The 19,637-nt window shown below is 40.8% G+C and overlaps 2 pseudogenes; both read left to right on the forward strand.

The window, feature by feature from the left end:
* Positions 1-2,756: 2,756 nt before the first annotated feature.
* LOC149177336 (uncharacterized) lies at positions 2,757-9,877 on the forward strand (annotated as a pseudogene).
* LOC149177337 (xylose isomerase pseudogene) lies at positions 7,600-8,963 on the forward strand (annotated as a pseudogene).
* Positions 9,878-19,637: the final 9,760 nt, after the last annotated feature.

Below are 19,637 nucleotides of genomic sequence, written 5' to 3' on the forward strand. Positions count from 1 at the left end.
TCATCTTGGGTCACCTGCGTGTTGTGCCTCTGTATCTCATGGGTCTCCCTTTCCCACTAATCATGACTCTATGATGGTCGTAAAGCATGACATAAATAACAAAGACTGTGATGAGGGTGATATGACCGAGGTTGTCATCCATAAAAAAGTTTATGAGCCTAATTGTTGACATCTCTATCTTTTGGTTAGAAGAGAGGATCTCGTGTAGTAGATTACATCCCTTTGTTCCCTCTTCTCCCATAATCGCCCATGTATGGGCATTCTACTTTCCCACCTCCCACCTTGGTGACCTTCCATATTATTGTTCTTGTCCTTTCTCTTTGATTTGTTGCATAAGTAATCATTGACAAAAATGTTTCTATATTGATCTAGTGATGTCTTGGTTGCATTGGCTCTATGATTACACTTAGTACTTGCACGATGTAATATGCATGTTGGATAGGATGCATTATATGTTGATTTTTCTCATTAGAACTAACAGCATATGATATTTTCATGTTAGATTAGTTGCATTTAGATTAAAATTGCATTTGAAATTTTATTTTATTTATTAGTTGATTTTTATAGCCTAATACTAAGCATGGGTGATCATAAGACACCACAAAAACATGATGCCCCGTGTGCTTGGTCTTTGATATGTGCATGTAACAGGTCTACGATGCTAAGAGATTTCAGGTGTTCTCACGAACTCCCGTTCGAGTAGCTTTGACACCTTTCCATGAGCTCATGTCCCATTTGGAGCTAGATGTTACCCACCACATGTGGGTAATATGCATAGGAGAAATTTTTTCTCCTAGATGATCCTTAGTTGGTAGCCCCTTGCAACCACCAGATAGCTCGATGTGCCATTATCTTCGCCACCTGAGCCGGCCTTGTGGTCCCTCACCCATCTATTATGATCGTATGTTTCAAGGTGGGTCGCCCAACCCTGAAGGTATGCCTTTTCATTGGTATAGTTGAGTAATTTTCCTTACTTATAATGGATACTTTTGGGCATGGATTGGCGGGGGGATTTAGCAGAAAGAGTGGGCTAGGTCTATACTCTTGTCTTCTCTACTCGATTTGATGGTGACCCTTGTATCCTAGTCCCATGGGATCTCCTTTACTGGCCATTAGGTTTAGGGTTGGCACTACATTTAAAATCTTGATTTTGGTTGTGTGGTCCCACTTCCCAACACCATATACATCACTCCTTTCTACTCATTCTAGCCCATTTCATCATTTTCCCATCTAGGTCTGCATGTGTCCACTAGGTCCACATAGGGTTAGCCTCCTCCTCCCCTTGTCCACACGTTGGGTTAGGCATGGAACAATGCCCCAAAGGTTGATGCAGCTAAAGAGAAAAGAAAAAGCATAATTTGACCACTCTCAACAGGAAATATACCACAAAATGCAAAAGATTGTCGGGACATACAAATTTAGCACGTGGGCAAAAGCCAAACATGAGCTCTACCCCTTATTTATGGCCATCACCTTGGTTCCTATGGGCCATAGATGAGCCCCCCTTCAAATTAAGGAACCCATGATTGTCCCAATCCTTGGTGGGCAATGAATTCCCCACCTTAAAAGGGGGCACCTACTGCTATATCCTACACATCATGCTCTCATCCCGTGGAGCCTCGAGTAGTTATGAAAAAAATCAACTAAAGGAAAAAGGCATATGAAGAAGGGTGGAAAAACAAAGGTCAGGTAACTCATGTACCACAATTTGCTCCCTTATATACTCATATACCCAAATGTGGGCTTCCCTTAAAATATCTACCCTTGTACCATGACATGTGGCCTAGAGCATTCCCTTGATACTCACTCTGTTCCATGACTATATCACTTCCCACCTACCACCTTAGAGATGTACCATGGACTGTCATCCTCTTTAAAGGTTGAAACCACCTAATAGGGTCCTTGGTTAACCCCCTTATTAAGCTTGGAGACACTTGTACATGCCAAAGCCCACTATGGGAGGTCGTGCCACAATGAAGTATCCCATTGATTCCATGATTTGTAAGCTCTTTTACTTGATTATTCTAATGATTTGTTGTATTGGAGGGCAAGGGGACACATTGGATCTTACGTAGGATTGTAGGTGGGTCTCCATTTGGCGTTTGGTCTCCTTATACGGGGGTCCAAGCCCTCTAGAGAGCCACATTGGCACTTGTAGGCTGAGCGTTGAGAACCATGGGCCTCCACCATGGCAAAGATTACTTCATGGACCCTAACATCATTCAGTTATTTCTCATTTTCCACCTTTTGGATGAGGACGATGCACCTGGACTGCCATGCCCAACTAGCTCCACACTTGTCCCATACACTTGGCAGAGTTTCTAGGGTTCAGATGAGGATGTGTCTCATTGCAGGAGACAATGGGAGGGATTATAGCATCATCCTAGCCCTTATAGATGGTTTTCAAGCATTATTGATCCACTTGGAGACCCATGAGCATGTCCTTGTGCCCCCACACTCACTTGGGAGCACCACGTGACTTGCTTGGAAAACAAGGGGCCAACCCCTTGTCCACTATGTTTGGAGTCTGTTAGACTCCGTCTCATGTCAGAGATTGATTCTTCTTCAAAACCCTGTTTTGAAGAAGAAATCATTTAAATGTTGCTTTTTAGATTATGTAATTTGTTCTTCAGCTCTTCAACTGGCAGCGACTTCAAGCTCCTACCTCTGTAAAAGCACAAAGAAAACAAAGCATACATAAGACTCTACTGTTGATGAATTTGGTCGAGTTTTATCTTCATATGGTTTCAATTATCATGGCACAGAGGTTCTCTACAGCGACACCCTTGAATGCTGCCGATGCATTTTATGAGTTGCAAAATCCTCAAGAACAAAATCAAGCTTATGTGTTTGATGTGGTTCGAGCAAATGTTCCAAAGATGAATTTGGATGAATTATTTGAGCAAAAGGGCGATGTTGCCAAATTTTTGTTAGAAGAGCTTGAAAAAGCAATGGGGTCATATGGGTATAACATACAATAGATACTTGTGGTTGATATAGTTCCGGATCCTTTAATACAGAAGGCAATAAAACACTCATAGAGTCTAATGCCAATCTGGATGCAGTTGTGGCTCTTGCAAAGCAGCTTCAGGAGGAAACTGGCATTCATACTTTGTGGGGAACTGCACAGTTGTTCATGCATCCTTGTTACATGCATGGAGCTGCTACGAATCCAGATGTACGTGTTTATGCATATGCTGCAGCTCAAGTAAAGAAAGCCATGGAGGTAACACATGAATTAGGAGGAGAAAACTTTGTCTTTTGGGGTGGAAGAGAAGGTTACCAAACTCTCTTGAATACTGATCTAGAAGGAGCTTGACCATATGGCCAAATTTCTTCAAGCAGCGGTGAACTGGAAGAAAACCATTGGCTTCAATGGGACCCTTCTAATTGAGCCTAAGCCACAGGAACCTACAAAACACCAGTATGATTGGGATGCTGCAACAACAATGGGCTTCCTACAAAGATATGGGCTTGCAGGAGAATTTAAATTAAATGTTGAGTACAATCATGCAACCCTCTCTGGGCACAGCTGTCATCACGAGCTGGAAATAGCACGGATTTATGGGATGCTTGGAAACATTGATGCAAACACTGGAGATGCCTAAACAGGTTGGGATACTGATCAATTTCCTACGGATATTGGAGAAGCAACTTTAATCATGTTGACTGTTATAAAGAATGGTGGGCTTGCACCTGGTGGGTTCAACTTTGATGCAAAATTGCGGAGAGAGAGTGTAGATGTGGAAGATCTATTCATTGCTCATATATCGGGCGTGGACACTCTTGCACGGGGCTTGAGAAATGCGGCTAAGCTGTTGCAGGATGGAAGAATGTCAGAGCTTGTTGCAAAACGTTATGAAACCTTCAATTCAAAACTAGGAGCTCTGATTGAGGATGGAGAGGTAGGTTTTGAGGAACTTGAAAAGAAAGCTCATGAATGGGGTGAACCTCCACTGTCACAGGAAAGCTTCAGGAATCTGGCTTCAGATTTACCTTTCTCAAAGCATATCCATTCTAAGCTTGTGTGCTACATTTCAAAAGAACTAATGGATGAAGATAAGCCACCTTTGGTTTTACCAAATGGTTATGTCTACAGCACTAAGTGCATACTATAAATCTTCCAGCCTTTCAAGAAATGAGTAGCAGAACTGCATACAGCACATAGCTTCAATGCAAAGAAAGGAGATGATGTTGGTCGTTTCTTGAATCGCATTTTGGGATATGACTTTCTTGCAATAAAGACATTGGCAAACCGCGGCATGATTGTAGGTGTTGGTCGTCGAATAGGTGTTGGGAAAGAATCAGATTTTTTCGAGGTTGCCACAGAAGATGGTAGAACATTGGCAATGAAATTGCACAGATTGGGTCGGACATCGTTTAGAGCTGTTAAATCTAAGCGTGACTATTTGAGACATCGAAACAGCTATAATTGGCTCTACCTTTCAAGACTTGCCGCTCTTAAAGAATTTGCCTTTATGAAGGCCCTTGAAGAACACGGTTTTCCAGTTCCTAATGCAGTAGACTGTAATCGACATTGTGTTCTGATGTCTCTTGTTCCAGGGTCCAAGTTAAGCAGCTGCAACATCCAAAACAAACATTTAATATTATAATTGGCCTAATTGTTCGACTGGTAGAACACGGTCTCATCCGTTGTGATTTCAATGAGTTCAATATTATGATTGATGACGAGGAAAATATCATGGTGCTTCTGGATGTTATTGGTGTTAAGGAACAAGATGACATCAGATTATTCTTTATAGCTGCAATTCGGGCAATTTGTATCACCCCAGAAATGGCGCAAGTTCCTCCTGAATTCGTTCACGAAGATCTGACCTTCGACCTGTTACTCTCAGCCCATGCTTTCGGAGAGCTGATGTTTGCACATCTGGATCTTCCAATACACCATCGCTTGTTTCTCCGCTTTCATCATCGTCGGATATTTGACCTTGGGGCAATTCAAATGATGGATCCTCGCACTGGTCGTCCTCATCCTCGGAATCGGAATGAACATCTGCATTGGAAGAGATAAATCGTAAAAGCCTGTGCGCAGGGGATCTAACTACACCAAATGTCGAGTACGCGCTGCAGCAAGGTTAACTATTTCCGCATAAAGACTCTGCTAGCTGGAGTGATAGCAATTGGAATATGGCATTTCCGATTTCGGCCCAGATACTCTGCTTATTTTTCGCCAACAACTGGCAGTAAAATCATAGCTGCCCGCCAAGCTAACCAGATACGTGTATAGGATTCTATCTTTGGTGATTTGCGCTGTACAAGCCATGAGATCATCGATAGCCATGATTTTAATGGTCACTTGGCTTGCTTTCGTCCCGAATGGGATCCAAAGGCTCCGTCCGCGTGCCTTGCAGTTATTGGTTGGCATAGCTCTGCATCCAATTGATTGGTTGGTATCGCTCTGCATACAAGCAATGGACAGCTTGTCACTGAAGTGATGGGTCCAAATATAGCAACCGACCCTTTACTGATGTCTTCAGTTCTGATCCTGTGGAGATCTGCGCTCCAGCATTCATCTTTTAATTAGCCAATGATCAGAGGATTTTTAGGGACAGGGTTCTGTTTTAGGATAGAATGTAACCCCCCTTTCTATTATTGTAAATTGCAGTTCAAACAGCGCCCCTGTTTTTGGGGGTCGATCTGTTCTTTTTTCTAAAATAGTTTATTTATTGTATTAAAAAGAAAAAGAGAGAGTTAGTCAGGGAGGAGAGTTTTCTGAGTGCTGAGAGCTGGAGGAGAAACTGAGCTTCATTGTACAGTCTATGACAGAGATTTTTAATGAAATTTCACAGATCTTCTGAGATTCCTGTGGTATGTTAATTTAGCATAAGTGTTTCTTGTGTTTCATATGTAATCTGTTGTGTTCCATTTCACCTCATGATCATTTCTAATTGAGCAAATGAAGTGTTTAGGTAGAATTCATAGTATTATATGCTCTGCCTATAAGTTTGTTCAATTCAATGTTTTCTTCTATTTAAGGAGGATTCAAAGTATTATTTGCCCTCCTTAGCTCCTCACCAGTCTTGCCATCCCATTTAAAATCTAGATTTGGTGTTAAATTGCTTGCCTACCTTGCCTCAGTTGATAATCTGTGTAGTCATTATATTTCTCTTTTCAAGCTGTGATTTTGCCCATGCAGCCCAGAAAAACCCCGTCATTAAAAACCCCAAAAACTTTAAATCAATCCTCCTCATCAGTTTACTAGCCTAATATCTTTGATCCTAATTGGTCAGCTCACCCCATTGAGAAAAAAAAAAACCTTGAGTCTGATCGGAGAGAGCCTTCTCCTTCCTCGTAGGGCTAGCTACGAGGTGTAATGGTTTGATGTTGCCTTGAAGGTTTACCTTCCTCAGCCTAGGGTGAAATCTCAAGCGCTAACATAGTGGCGACCATACTGGGGAGAACATTCAACTTGTTGATTGTTTTGTCCCGGTACATGCAATCAAATTTCAGATCTGATGCTGATGGTGGACAGCAGTCAGATACATATGCAGGCTGAATCATTCACCTGGCGACTCCAACTCGATCCAGACATTCCAACGCTTGCTGATCCGTTCATGCAATGGTAGGGTATGTGGCAGACCCTGCACTTTGTGAAGCTCTAAACGGAGTTAGAGAGTGGTTAGTAGATATTGAAATTAATGAAGAATTTTTCAGTATTTTCCTTCAATGTTTGAAATCTCCGAAGCTTCATCTTGAAGGCAAAACTAGATTTTGTGAGTTGGTTGTTGAAAGAGTTGAAAACGAGATTCAGTGTCTCGATGAGCAGATTCAGTCATATGATTTCCAAGACCCTAAAAGGTTCTTGGAAATCCTTCCTCCACAACAAGCAATAATAGACTTGCCTATAGATGTATACATTGACAATGTGCAGCTGGAAATTTGCATTGCAGAGTTGGGACAGCCAACAGAGTCCGGTTTCCGCGATCCAGTGGCAACATACATGGACACATTTTTCACTTTGATTGATGGAGCAGACTGCCTTGTACATGACCAGGCAAAGTACGTGCATGAAGGGCTGCCAGCAACTGCATCTATGTCCTGGCGGAAGCATTCTCGAGCTACGTCATTCTCAGGTTTACTTGAATGGTTAATTTGGCATTTTAGCATTACCTGATCTAGTGTTTGTACAGCAGATTAGAGTAGGTTTTGTAAATAAATAAGCAGCCATAAAGGCAGCATCTTGTTTTAGTTTGCTTCAAGATTGTTAAGTTATTTTCAGTTTGAGTTCAGTTTCAGTTGTGTCGATGATGACCCCATTGCCCAATGGGTGGAGGCACTGTCTGCTCTCCCAAAGTTCTGCGGTTCTTGGCACCTCCAGGGAGCGGCAGCTGCCATCCCAAATGGAGCCGATGTTAGACTCCGTCTCATGTCAGAGATTGATTCTTCTTCAAAACCCTGTTTTCAAGAAGAAATCATTTAAATGTTGCTTTTTAGATTATGTAATTTGTTCTTCAGCTCTTCAACTGGCAGCGACTTCAAGCTCCTACCTCTGTAAAAGCACAAAGAAAACAAAGCTTACATCGGACTCTACTGTTGATGAATTTGGTCGAGTTTTATCTTCATATGGTTTCAATTATCATGGCACAGAGGTTATCTACAACGACACCCTTGAATGCTGCCGATGCATTTTATGAGCTGCAAAATCCTCAAGAACAAAATCAAGCTTATGTGTTTGATGTGGTTCGAGCAAATGTTCCAAAGATGAATTTGGATGAATTATTTGAGCAAAAGGGCGATGTTGCCAAAGTTGTGTTAAAAGAGCTTGAAAAAGCAATGGGGTCATATGGGTATAACATACAATAGATACTTGTGGTTGATATAGTTCCGGATCCTTTAATACAGAAGGCAATAAAACACTCATAGAGTCTAATGCCAATCTGGATGCAGTTGTGGCTCTTGCAAAGCAGCTTCAGGAGGAAACTGGCATTCATACTTTGTGGGGAACTGCACAGTTGTTCATGCATCCTCGTTACATGCATGGAGCTGCTACGAATCCAGATGTACGTGTTTATGCATATGCTGCAGCTCAAGTAAAGAAAGCCATGGAGGTAACACATGAATTAGGAGGAGAAAACTTTGTCTTCTGGGGTGGAAGAGAAGGTTACCAAACTCTCTTGAATACTGATCTAAAGAAGGAGCTTGACCATATGGCCAAATTTCTTCAAGCAGCGGTGAACTGGAAGAAAACCATTGGCTTCAATGGGACCCTTCTAATTGAGCCTAAGCCACAGGAACCTACAAAACACCAGTATGATTGGGATGCTGCAACAACTATGGGCTTCCTACAAAGATATGGGCTTGCAGGAGAATTTAAATTAAATGTTGAGTGCAATCATGCAACCCTCTCTGGGCACAGCTGTCATCACGAGCTGGAAATAGCACGGATTTATGGGATGCTTGGAAACATTGATGCAAACACTGGAGATGCCCAAACAGGCTGGGATACTGATCAATTTCCTACGGATATTGGAGAAGCAACTTTAATCATGTTGACTGTTATAAAGAATGGTGGGCTTGCACCTGGTGGGTTCAACTTTGATGCAAAATTGCGGAGAGAGAGTGTAGATGTGGAAGATCTATTCATTGCTCATATATCGGGCATGGACACTCTTGCACGGGGCTTGAGAAATGCGGCTAAGCTGTTGCAGGATGGAAGAATGTCAGAGCTTGTTGCAAAACGTTATGAAACCTTCAATTCAAAACTAGGAGCTCTGATTGAGGATGGAGAGGTAGGTTTTGAGGAACTTGAAAAGAAAGCTCATGAATGGGGTGAACCTCCACTGTCACAGGAAAGCTTCAGGAATCTGGCTTCAGATTTACCTTTCTCAAAGCATATCCATTCTAAGCTTGTGTGCTACATTTCAAAAGAACTAATGGATGAAGATAAGCCACCTTTGGTTTTACCAAATGGTTATGTCTACAGCACTAAGTGCATACTATAAATCTTCCAGCCTTTCAAGAAATGAGTAGCAGAACTGAATACAGCACATAGCTTCAATGCAAAGAAAGGAGATGATGTTGGTCGTTTCTTGAATCGCATTTTGGGATATGACTTTCTTGCAATAAAGACATTGGCAAACCACGACATGATTGTAGGTGTTGGTCGTCGAATAGGTGTTGGGAAAGAATCAGATATTTTCGAGGTTGCCACAGAAGATGGTAGAACATTGGCAATGAAATTGCACAGATTGGGTCGGACATCGTTTAGAGCTGTTAAATCTAAGCGTGACTATTTGAGACATCGAAACAGCTATAATTGGCTCTACCTATCAAGACTTGCCGCTCTTAAAGAATTTGCCTTTATGAAGGCCCTTGTAAAACACTGTTTTCCAGTTCCTAATGCAATAGACTGTAATCGACATTGTGTTCTGATGTTTCTTGTTCCAGGGTCCAAGTTAAGCAGCTGCAACATCCAAAACAAACATTTAATATTATAATTGGCCTAATTGTTCGACTGGCAGAACACGGTCTCATCCGCTGTGATTTCAATGAGTTCAATATTATGATTGATGACGAGGAAAATATCATGGTGCTTCTGGATGTTATTGGTGTTAAGGAACAAGATGACATCAGATTATTCTTTATAGCTACAATTCGGGAAATTTGTATCACCCCAGAAATGGCGCAAGTTCCTCCTGAATTCGTTCACGAAGATCTGACCTTCGACCTGTTACTCTCAGCCCATGCTTTCGGAGAGCTGATGTTTGCACATCTGGATCTTCCAATACACCATTGCTTGTTTCTCCGCTTTCATCATCGTCAGATATTTGACCTTGGGGCAATTCAAATGATGGATCCTCGCACTGGTCGTCCTCATCCTCGGAATCGGAATGAACATCTGCATTGGAAGAGATAAATCGTAAAAGCATGTGCGCAGGGGATCTAACTACACCAAATGTCGAGTACGCGCTGCAGCAAGGTTAACTATTTCCGCATAAAGACTCTGCTAGCTGGAGTGATAGCATTTGGAATATGGCATTTCCGATTTCGGCCCAGATACTCTGCTTATTTTTCGCCAACAACTGGCAGTAAAATCATAACTGCCCGCCAAGCTAACCGGATACGTGTATAGGATTCTATCTTTGGTGATTTGCGCTGTACAAGCCATGAGATCATCGATAGCCATGATTTTAATGGTCACTTGGCTTGCTTTCGTGCCGAATGGGATCCAAAGGGTCCGTCCGAGTTCCTTGCAGTTATTGGTTGGCATAGCTCTGCATCCAATTGATTGGTTGGTATCGCTCTGCATACAAGCAATGGACAGCTTGTCACTGAAGTGATGGGTCCAAATATAGCAACCGACCCTTTACTGATGTCTTCAGTTCTGATCCTGTGGAGATCTGCGCCCCAGCATTCATCTTTTAATTAGCCAATGATCAGAGGATTTTTAGGGACAGGGTTCTGTTTTAGGATAGAATGTAATCCCCCTTTCTATTATTGTAAATTGCAGTTCAAACAGTGCCCCTGTTTTTGGGGGTCGATCTGTTCTTTTTTCTAAAATAGTTTATTTATTGTATTAAAAAAAAAAAGAGAGAGTTAGTCAGGGAGGAGAGTTTTCTGAGTGCTAAGAGCTGGAGGAGAAACTGAGCTTCATTGTACAGTCTATGACAGAGATTTTTAATGAAATTTCACAGCTCTCCTGAGATTCCTGTGGTATGTTAATTTATCATAAGTGTTTCTTGTGTTTCATATGTAATCTGTTGTGTTCCATTTCACCTCATGATCATTTCTAATTGAGCAAATGAAGTGTTTAGGTAGAATTCATAGTATTATATGCTCTGCCTATAAGTTTGTTCAATTCAATGTTTTCTTCTGTTTAAGGAGGATTCAAAGTATTATTTGCCCTCCTTAGCTCCTCACCAGTCTTGCCATCCCATTTAAAATCTAGATTTGGTGTTAAATTGCTTGCCTACCTTGCCTCAGTTGATAATCTGTGTAGTCATTATATTTCTCTGTTCAAGCTGTGATTTTGCCCATGCAGCCCAGAAAAACCCCGTCATTAAAAACCCCAAAAACTTTAAATCAATCCTCCTCATCAGTTTACTAGCCTAATATCTTTGATCCTAATTGGTCAGCTCACCCCATTGAGAAAAAACCTTGAGTCTGACCGGAGAGAGCCTTCTCCTTCCTCGTAGGGCTAGCTACGAGGTGTAATGGTTTGATGTTGCCTTGAAGGTTTACCTTCCTCAGCCTAGGGTGAAATCTCAAGCGCTAACAGAGTCCATTCTCTCACCATGGCACTCTTTGGACTTCATTAGGACTTTTCAATGGCCCAACGACTCATTATATTGATTATTCTACCCCCTTGAGAGGCTTATTTTTCATGTTATGGAGCTATTTGGCGGGTTTGTCACCAATTAGGGTGTTATTTTGCACATTAGAGATACTTTTAGGAGTTTTTTAGGTGAATTAGACCAATTGAAGTATTAGAGGCTCATAAAAATATAAGTGAGGTCTCATTTGTAACTCATCATCACTTGGATTGGATTGGTATCTCTCAGGAGATTTTCACACTTTTTGTTGGGTAAACTAGTTGGAGGTTTCTAGATGCACTATGATGTTTGAATTTTCACTATTTTCTTTCTAGCTTCTTTGTAATGCAAAGTTGATGAATCGATATTCTCTCTCTCATGTAAGTTGAATTTTGATATTATTCTTGTTATTTATTGGTTTACTGCATGTTATGGTTATCATTATTCTTGTATGGGTTAAAGTAAATGCAAATTATTATGGGAACCTTGAATAAGTGATTTAATACATGTGTTGTACTTGAAGAGAGTGGGTGAATGTTCCTAGAGGCACCTAATAGGTTTTAAGCCTCGAAACTTCATCTCTTTGGAAAATTTAAGTATAAATTCGTATTGACCTAGTTGTAGGCCTTGGAGAGGGTATCAAAGATCAATTAGGGCTCCTTAGCTCACGAAAATTCTCTATCTATGTGTATCTTGACTCCATTAAGCCCAAGCAGTAAGGCATTAATCCTCGTATTCCTTTAGTGGTCAAATTTACCCCTATTTTCTTCACTTTTCCAAATTTTAGACCTAACCCTAGAGGGTCACCTAGGGAATCAAGTGAAATATATTGTAGCCATCCAAAAACCTTGAAAATTGGTCCAAAACTGTGTTGGGGTCTTCTCAAGGGGTCCTCCAAATTTGAGCACAATCCGACGGTGGAATACTGAGATAATGCAAGCCCTAGCTCGAGGATCATTTTCCTCACTAGGTTGATTTTGGGTTAGTGTCCTCATTTGGATAATTTCATTCAAATTTCAAAAAAAAATTAATCCTTTTATCCTATTATCTTCCATAATTAGGTCAAGCCCCTCTTTGGTCGATCAACTCCATACCCTTGACCAAGTTTGGGTCCACCCGGGTTCTTTGTGGTCCCACAACTTTGTAACTCAAATTCCGCAAGGATTACATAAAATCCATTTCTCCATAAGGATCCTTAAGTCTAGGGAGCCCCTTGCCAAGGCATATCCTCCAACCCTAGGCCAAGGTATCCTCATAGCCCTTCTTAGAGAGCCCATCACCTTGCTTCTCAAGCAAGTAAGCTATTTAATTGAGTCTCTCTTGTGAATAGGCTTTAGGAATCACTCCTTATTCGATCATTGATCCATTCATCATTGTGATTCCTCTTATACGAATCTCCTCCCAATGATGAAAGTATGTAAAGAGAAAGGACCCTTAGTTGAGGTGACATTGGGCTATCACTCCATTGTTGCCCCTTGACCTAGTAGTTGCTCTATAGGATCCCCACCTAGGGCCCCTGCTAGTTTGAGCGGTAACACACCCAACAAGTTGAGTCCTTCACCAAGATTCCTTTATCAATATATTCATACACTCCCCTAAGGATAATGTTTCTTGGTTACATTATGGTTGTGAACCTAAAAGTATTCCATCAATTGAAGTCTTCATTGATAGATTTTTATACGTTTCATGAAGATCCTCCTCAAATGAAGAAAGGGCTCTATGAGAAATGACATGAGCAGGGAATTCAGAATTCCATGGATTATCATAAGTCCACTTCATTAAAACCATTGAACTTTGATACATACCCTGATCCATCTATCAGTTGCTTGACAAGCATCAAGAGTGGTTGCCTAAATTTGATGGAAGTAATGTCTCTAGTGCCCAAAATCATGTAGATGAATTTCTATGGGAAATTACTTTCAGATTTTATAATGAAATTGTTGTGGACCAACTAGTTATAGATGATGTTGTTATGATCCTCTTTGCATTAACGCTTAAGGGAAGCGCTTGGGATTGGTATAGTAAATTGCATCCAGGAAGCATCTTTGTCTTTGATCAATTTGAGGAGATTTTTATTGAAAGGTGGGATGGTTGTCAAAGCAAGGAAAGTGATCCTAGCACTACTGAAGAGAATGAAGAAAAGACGCCTTTCCAAACCATATAGATGATATTAGCAGTGAAGGTGGTAAAGGGGACAAAGACCAAGAACGATCTCTCTTATCTGATCAACATAAGGAAAGTGATAAAAAAGATCATGAAGAAAGGAGTCCCTTAGGAAGCATAGATAAATATAGCCCCATCTTCTCTAAGAATTGTCTCCCTAACATTGCACATATCAAGAACCTCGAGAAAGATGACCCCATTGGCCCTTTGGATGTTGACATTGATGGTTACTTACATATTGAAGAAGGGAAATGGGGGATCAATTGCTATCATTTTGACAAGGACCCTATCTACGACACCAACGATGATGATATCAATAGGACCCTTGTCTTTCCTCATGATCCTGGGAATGTTGTTGAGTCACATGTGGACCCTTTCCTCTAACCTTCTTGCACTACCACTAATAGTGATGAACCTTTTTCCCCTTCTGAGAATGGTATCGAGGAAAAAAAGTTCACTAGGTATGTTGATTCTTCCCAACCATCCTTTCAAGATTATGAGCACATGGTGGTTGCCCCTTTTCATTATGATCATCACATGAAACAACCATCTTATTGTATTCATCCCTCCCCTTTTCCTCCCCGTCATGACCTCGCCATACATATAGTGCATGACATCAATAGAAAAGGTCTTGATAGGGAATTTATAACATCTATTGTCCAATCATCCATTCTTTGACAGCAAGAGAGGAACTATTTATACAAGCCAGTGTCTTTCCCTTCACAGATAATGTCTTTCCATGATGTTTGGACCTCTTATTTTCCTACCTCTTGCCCTCATGATCCTACATATAATGCTTTTTATCTTTGCTTTTGGATTTGTTGTATGGGCAAGATGAGAGGCAAGTGTTCTCATATTGACTGGATAATATTTTGGTTACATTACGTCTATGATTATACTTAGTACTTACATGATATAATATGCATGTTAGAGTAGGATTATTTTCATGTTTGTTTTTTTCATTAGAACTAACATCATATGATATTAACATGCTAGATTAGTTGCATTTAGATTAAATTTTATTTCTTGTTGATTTTATGGCTTAATATTAAGCATGGGTGATTATAAGAAACCACAAAAACATAATTCCATGTGTGCTTGGTCTTTGATATGTTCGTGTAACAACTCTGTGGTCCCAAGAGATTGTTGGTGTTCTCATGACCTCCATGTTTGTTGTGTGTGGAGCATGATTGTTCAGAGGTCTTTGTTTCAGCCGGATGTATACCCCAGGAAGTTTTGTACACCCCTCCACGCGGGGGGGTGCCGGAGGGACTTGTCCCCCCTGCGGGGGTTTGGGGGGCCCATCCCCCTTGGCTTGGGGGTCTGGGGGCCAGCGGTCCCCCGGCGGGGGTTCAGGAGCAGCACCCCCGAAGCCAAAAATAAATGTAAAATTGCCTTGTAAAAGTATAGTAATTTCTAGTCAATCTGGGCCGTTCATTAGGCGGATGATCTGACGGTAGAAATTATGTTTAGTTTAGGGTTTTTTGCCCTAGAAGGCAACCCCTCTCTTTGTATGAGGGTATTGTATTTGAGGCTGTGTGATAGATGTGTATTCTGTGTGAGCGAGAAACAGAGAGCTGAGACTGTGAGAGAAAACAGAGGATATTACAGTGGATTTGGTGTAGGTTGTGTCTCTTTATTTTGCTGGATAATAGAAAGGAAGGACTGGCTGTTCGGGGTGGACGTAGCCCAAACTGGGTGAACCACGTATATCTGTGTCTCTCTTGTTTTATGTTTTTTTGTGTTATATTTCTGCAATATTTTATGTGTTCCATTGCTCCGTAATAAATAATTTTCTAACAACTGGTATCAGAGCCGAAGTTCTATTTGGCTGATAAACTCACAGGAAAGAAGGGTTCCTGGTTCGAATGGGAGCAATGGCGGAAGATGGTAAGTTTAGGGTCGAGAAATTTAACGGCCAAAACTTCTCGTTGTGGAAGATGCAGATGGAAGATTATCTGTATCCGAAAGATCTATACCTACCATTGGGCGGAAAAACAAAGATGCCGACGAGTATGAAAGACGAAGAATGGAACCTTCTCGATAGAAAGGCACTCGGAACAATACGGTTGTGCCTTGCTGCGTTAGTCGCCTTCAACATTTCGAAGGAAACCACAACAGAGGGTTTGATGAAGACGTTGTCGAAACTATATGAAAAACCCTCGGCCTCAAACAAGGTATTTCTTATGAAACGGTTATTTAATATGAGTATGTCGGAAGGTGGATCTGTTGCAAACCATTTAAATGATTTTAATACAGTTACAAGTCAGTTAAGTTCTGTAGGGGTAAAATTTGATGATGAAGTTAGAGCTCTGTTATTCTTGTGCTCATTACCAGAAAATTGGAATGGTTTGGTAATGGCCATTAGTAACTCCGTTTCTGGATCTAGTACTTTAAAGTTTGATGATGTTGTCGGTGCTATCCTTAGCGAGGAAATGCGACGGAAAAGCTCCGGTGAGACATCGGGAAATGCTTTGAGTGTAGAGTCTAGAGGAAGAAAAATGGAAAGAGGAAAGAGCTCAGGATATCGCAGTAAATCAAGGAAAGGCAGATCCAAGTCCAGATCGGGGATAGTGTGCTGGAAATGTGGAAAGAAAGGACACCTAAAGAAAGACTGTAGATCTCGGAAGGGAAAAGAAGGAGATGCACAGCAAGAAAACAATCATGAAGCAAATGTGACAGGTGAGGTGTTACAAGATGCTTTGATTCTTTCTTTCGAAAATATTACTGATTCCTGGGTGGTAGATTCAGGGGCTTCATTCCATGCCACACCTGATAAGAAATACTTTCATGACTATGTTCAAGGAGATTTTGGACAAGTTCGTTTGGGTGATGATAAACCCTGTAAAATCGTTGGAATGGGTAAGGTTCTTGTCAAACAGCAGAATGGAAACCAATGGCTATTAAAGGAGGTAAGGCATGTTCCAGATCTAAAGAAAAATCTGATTTCAACAGGGCAGTTAGGCGGTGAAGGTTGTGTGACAACTTTCACAGATAAAGCTTGGAAGGTCACCAAAGGAGCTCTGGTAATAGCAAAAGGCGAAAAGGTTGGTACATTGTATTTATGCAATGGTATTTCTAACTCTGTTAATGCTTTAACTTCCAAAGGAGCAGATGCAGCATTATGGAATCATAGGCTCGGACACATGAGTGAAAAGGGGATGAAGATTCTTCACTCAAGAAATCTGTTGCCGGATTTGAAGAATGTTGATTTGGACTTTTGTGAGAATTGCATTTATGGAAAATAGAAGAGAGACGGATTTCTCAGAGTTGGGAAAGAAAAGAAGAATGAAAAATTAGAGCTTGTGCATACAGATGTATGGGGACCTGCTCAGGTATCATCTCTCGGTGGCTCTCGTTATTATGTTACTTTTATTGATGATGCAACTAGAAAAACTTGGATTTATTGTATTAAGAATAAATCTGATGTATTTGATACTTTCAAGAAATGGAAAGCTTTGGTTGAGATTGAGACAGGAAAGAAATTAAAGTGTCTTATATCAAACAATGGAGGTGAATATTGCAGCAAAGAGTTTGATAGGTACTGTTCAGAGCATGGAATTCATAGAGAGAAGACAGTTCCAAGAACACCACAAGAAAATGGTGTGTCAGAAAGGATGAACAAAACAATCATGGAGCGTGCAAGGTGCATGAGATTGCATGCAGGATTGCCTTTACAGTTTTGGGCAGATGCTGTAGATACTGCTGTTTATCTAATAAACAAAGGGCCTTCAAGTTCCTTGGATGGTGGTGTTCTGGAGGAAGCATGGACAGGTAAAAAGGTAAACTACTCTTTTTTAAAGCCTTTTGGTTGTGAGGCCTTTGTCCATATTGATAAAGAAAATAGAACAAAACTTGAGGCAAAGTCAAAGAAATGCACCTTTATTGGATATGGTGTTAATGATTTTGGTTATCGCTTATATGATTATGAAAATCACAAAATCTTTAGGAGCAGAGATGTAATATTCAATGAAAAGGTCTTGTATAAGAATCAGTTGCAGGAAAATAAGCAAGAAAAAGAAAACAAGGAATACGCAGTTCTTGACGAAATCACTGAAAAAGTAAAGGTGCCTGAAAATAATAATAATCAACAACCACAACAACAACCACCACAACAGCAACAGGCACCCGAAACACCCGAAAGTGGTGTTAGAAGATCTACCAGGATAAGTAGACCCCCTGAACTTTACTCTCCTTCATTATATTATTTATTGTTGACTGATTCTGGTGAACCCGAACGTTATGAAGAAGCAGTGCAGGTAGAAACCAGGAAGAAGTTGGAGCAAGCCATGAAAGAAGAGATGGACTCCTTAGCACATAACCATACTTGGGACTTAGTCAGGTTGCCTACAGGTAAAACAACATTGCAGAATAAATGGGTTTACAGGCTGAAGGAAGAAGATGGAGGAAAACAGAGGTATAAAGCCATACTTGTGGTGAAGGGGTTTGTACAGAAGAAAGGTATTGATTTTGATGAAATATTTTCTCCTGTTGTTAAAATGACTTCAATCAGAACTATTTTAAGTCTTGTAGCAGCTGAAGATTTGCATCTTGAGCAGTTAGATGTAAAGACAACCTTTCTCCATGGGGATTTGGATGAAGAGATATATATGCAGCAACCATAAGGATATGAGGTGAAAGGGAAGGAGAAAATAGTGTGCAGGTTGAAGAAGAGCTTGTATGGCTTAAAACAGGATCCAAGGCAGTGGTATCTAAAATTTGACAAGTTTATGTCTGAACAAGGTTATACTAGATGTCACTTTGATCATTGTGTTTATTTGAAAAAGCAAAATGATGGCAGCTATATTATATTGTTATTGTATGTAGATGACATGCGTGTTGCAGGATCTAACATGCAGGAAATAAATGTGCTCAAAAGAAAATTGGCAAATTCATTTGCAATGAAGGATTTGGGAGCTGCAAAACAAATCCTTGGTATGAGAATAACTAGAGACAGGAAAAATCGTAAATTAACATTGTCTCAGAATGAGTACATACAAAATGTGTTGAAAAGATTTAACATGCACAATGCAAAACCAGTTAGTACACCTTTTGCTAGCCATTTCAAACTTAGCAAGGAAATGTGCCCAAAGACCCAAGAAGACATGGATTATATGTCTAAAGTTCCATATGCATCAGTAGTTGGAAGCTTAATGTATGCAATGGTCTGCACAAGGCCCGATATTGCACATGCAGTGGGAGTTGTAAGCAGGTACATGAACAATCCAGGAAAGGAACATTGGATGGCAATGAAATGGATTCTCAGATATTTGAAAGGTACCACAAATCAAGCATTATGATTTGGTGGTTCAAACATCTCCCTACAAGGATATGTTGATGCAGATATGGCAGGTGACAGAGATAACAGGAGGAGCACTACAGGATATGTATTTACTGTTGGAGGAACAATTGTCAGTTGGGTTTCAAAAATCCAAAGTGTTGTTGCACTTTCAACAACAGAAGCAGAGTATGTTGCTGCTATAGAGGCTAGTAAAGAAATGATTTGGTTACAAAGGTTTATGGGTGAGTTGGGTAAGAAGCATGATATGGGCACGTTATATAGTGATAGCCAAAGTGCCATTCATCTTGCAAAGAACTCAGCATTTCATTCCAGGACTAAACACATACAACTCAAGTATCATTTCATACGATCAGTGTTGGAAGATGGAGAGTTGAAGTTGGAAAAGATACACACTAGCTAGAATCCTGCAGATATGCTAACAAAAGTTGTAACAAGGGAGAAACTGAGAACATGCTCAGTTTCAATTGGTCTTCAAGGATGACGATGAAGATGAGAAACAACCAGGTCCAAAGAGGAGTCATTGTCCAGCAAATGAAGCAGCAGTGGAGTTGCTACAATCATTCTCCAAGTGGGAGATTGTTGTGTGTGGAGCATGATTGTTCAGAGGTCTTTGTTTCAGCCGGATGTATACCCCAGGAAGTTTTGTACACCCCTCCACGTAGGGGGGTGCAGGGGCAGCGCCCCCGAAGCCAAAAATAAATGTAAAATTGCCTTGTAAAAGTATAGTAATTTCTAGTCAATCTGGGCCGTTCATTAGGCGGATGATCTGACGGTAGAACTTATGTTTAGTTTAGGGTTTTTTGCCCTAGAAGGCAACCCCTCTCTTTGTATGAGGGTGTTGTATTTGAGGTTGTGTGATAGATGTGTATTCTGTGTGAGCGAGAAACAGAGAGCTGAGA

Source organism: Pinus tabuliformis, chromosome 4_1 (genome assembly GCF_031772625.1).
Source record: "Pinus tabuliformis cultivar Carrire ecotype Pingquan chromosome 4_1, CPIR1, whole genome shotgun sequence".
Lineage (NCBI taxonomy): Eukaryota > Viridiplantae > Streptophyta > Pinopsida > Pinales > Pinaceae > Pinus > Pinus tabuliformis.